The sequence below is a fragment of the Benincasa hispida genome, chromosome 1, assembly GCF_027475165.1.
Source record: "Benincasa hispida cultivar pf3 chromosome 1, pf3_genome.v1.1, whole genome shotgun sequence".
Lineage (NCBI taxonomy): Eukaryota > Viridiplantae > Streptophyta > Magnoliopsida > Cucurbitales > Cucurbitaceae > Benincasa > Benincasa hispida.
The window spans coordinates 719412-722509 of NC_143478.1; the positions used below are offsets into that span (position 1 = coordinate 719412).

The 3098-nt window shown below is 41.0% G+C and overlaps 1 non-coding gene across 1 annotated transcript; it reads right to left on the minus strand.

Moving 5' to 3' along the window:
* Positions 1-258: 258 nt before the first annotated feature.
* Positions 259-365, minus strand: LOC150038157 (small nucleolar RNA R71). Its single transcript, XR_016527416.1, has one exon. It is a non-coding gene; the product is annotated as a small nucleolar RNA R71 (small nucleolar RNA).
* Between the last annotated feature and the right edge of the window lie 2733 nt (positions 366-3098).

Genomic DNA, 3098 nt, shown 5'->3' on the forward strand with positions numbered 1-3098 from the left:
ATAATCTAGACTGCAGAACAATTCAGAGGAAGGCGTGGTGAGGACCCGCATGCCCACCTCCGTAGCTTTATAGAAATTTGCAACACTTTTGTGTTCTCGAACATCTCTGTCGAAGAAGTTCGACTAACTCTGTTTCCATTTTCTCTGTGTGATCAGACAAGAAAATGGGCGTATTCTCTCGAGTCGGGAGAGATCACTTCGTGGGAACAGGTGGTGGAAAAGTTTATGAAGAAGTATTTCCCACCAACTGAGAATGCTAGGAGAAGGAAGTTAATAACAAATTTTGAACAAGAATCTGACGAATCACTCAGCGATGCTTGGGCGAGGTTTAAGCGGCTGGTAAGAGACTGTCCACATGATGGCTTGCCAGACTGCTTGCAAATAGAGATTTTTTACCAAAGACTGAACCCTGCTTCGCAGACCGCTGCCAATGCGGCAGCCGCTGGTGGTCTTCTGGACAAAACATATGAGGAAGCTAAGAATATCCTCGATCGCATCTCTAAAAATCACGAGGTCTGGAGAGAGAGCGATCGGAGATTGAGCATAAAAGATAATGACGCAAACAACGGAGCCATCGCATCCCTGCAGAACCAGATGACTGTGATGATGAGTTTGATTCAAGGCATCGCCATTAATAACATGAGAGCGAAGAAAGGGCAGGTCAACGCAATTGTTTAAACGACCGCAAGTTGTGTCATCTGTGGAGATGCTCATTCGATGGAAGAATGCCAAGAAAATCCGCAGTCAGTGTGCTTTATAAATAATAACCCTTATTTCGATACGTACAACCCTGGATGGAGAAACCACCCAAATTTTGCTTAGAAAAATCAACAACAAAACTTCCAACCAGTGGTGCAAAAAGGAGGGCCACCAGGATTTTTTCCACAAAACAACAGTCCAATGCATAACCAAGCTAGCAGCTCGCAAACACCGCAATCTTCGTCTTTAGAGAGCTTGTTGAAGCAGTACATTGAGAAAAACGAATCAGTGCTTCAGAATCAAGCAACATCTATCCGTAATCTCGAAATTCAGCTGGGAAAAATTGCGGGCGAGCTGAAAAATAGACCGCAAGGAGCGTTGCTGAGCTCAATTGAGCGTCCTCGCAACGTTGGGGGTACCGAGAAGGAATAATGCTTAGCAATCTCCTTGCTAAGCGACAAAATGACTGCGGAATTAAGGTAGGAACCCATCGCAACCAACTTGAATGCGGTGACAACCGAGGTCCCGTTGACTTATAATTCGGAAAAGCCCAAGAAAATGAACCCCGAAGTTGCGTCCATCCTCAAACCTCCAAAACATGAGACAGAAGAAGTCCGACTACCACCATCTCCGCAAAGATTGAAAGAGAAACAAAATGATGAAGAAAAGATCGTAATAGTGGCCGCAACGTAAAATGCTATGATCCCACAAAAAATGTGCGACCCAGGAATCTTCATGATACCATGTTCCATGAGAGGGGTCTACAGTGGCCAAGCAATATGCGATCTTAGGGCAAGTAGAAACGTAATGTCGCTATCAATCTTCAAACGATTGAATATTGGCACACCCAAGCCCACGACAGAGACTCTTCCACTTGCGGATAGATCCCGAATACATCCTAAAGGAGAGTTGAAAAATTCCACAATCTCAAATGATAAATTCATCTTGCCGGCAGACTTCCTCATTTTGAATTATAAAGCGGACGAAGATGCGTCCATCATATTGGGATGACCATTCCTTTCGACTAGTCCTGCTTAAATTGATGTGCGCAAGGGGGAGATTGTAATGAACATTCATGGGGAAAAGTTCCGAATTAAGGCAGTCAAGATCCCATAGGACAAAGAAAAAAGGGAAAAGCCACCGTGGACGTGAAAAGACCAGCTTGGAATAAGCAGTCCCTGAGTTACTTTATGACTCAACCTCATCAGGGACGCAAGCCTTTTGAATATCCTTTCTCTACATCAATACTTCATGAACTTTCATCATCTTGATTTTATCTATTATCGCATATCTACCTTTTTGCTAAAAAAAAAAAAAGCAAGAAAAATTTTGTGAACTTCTTTTTTTTCATTTAACCCTCTCAATGTTTCTTTGCAAACGATCAAGGTACACGATTGCGGAGGTACTACACAAAGACACAACTTCACTCCGTCACCGCAATCTAAAGGAGGAAGATCGTCGCAAAGCAGGATGCAGCAACAAATAATGCGGGCGACAGCGAAAATTTGGGGGTTGTATTCTTCCTTGACTTTATTTTAAACTTTGCACTATCGCATCGCATTTTAATTTTGAAAGTTTTATCACCGCATCCTTTTTTATTACCGCAATCATTTAACATGGATAAATTTAGTAAGTCACCGCATGCTTTCTCTTTGCCAATTATGATTTCAATGATGAAATACATACTTCTATTTTTTCGTATATATTAGAATCAACTTAATTTTAGGACAAGTCACCTCATGAAATATTTCTAGAAGTTAGTGGTCTGCTAGCTTTCTTTCAAACTGACCCTTTACCAAACTTCCTAAGAACATCGCATGACTTCTTTCAATCTTTTGGTAATGAGGACATTGCCGCATTTTAAATTTAGGGGTGAAGTATTTATTTTCGACCTTGCTATTTTTAGCTCTATGAAAAAATAAATAAAAAAAGGGGGAAATTTTGAGAATAACAACTCCATTGTCGACGCAATGGGTAAACCCATGTTGATAAGAGTTAAGTTGTGAAGGGCACTTACCCGTAGTTGGATGTCCGCATGACACACGTGGGGGCAGGCCAAAACGAAGGCGAGGCACTTGGATCAGCGCAGGATTAAAGAAAAATAACAATGTCAAAAATATGCAAGGATAAAAATCATTTAACACCCCAGTGAAAAAGTTTTTTTGAAATAAATTATGCGATGTCCTAGAATCTAGTAAAGTCCTTTTTGAAGGTTAAACTTGTGGTCCCTAGGTCTTAGAAATATTTCAAGAAGAGACTTGAATAAGAATTGAGGAAATTTTGGTGTATAGGATTTGAATGAAGTATCCTTGAGAAATCTAGGAAAAGAGACTGCGGTCGACTTGCTAAAGGAAATATTTAGCTTATGCTTGAGGACAAGCATTGTTTAAATTTGGGGT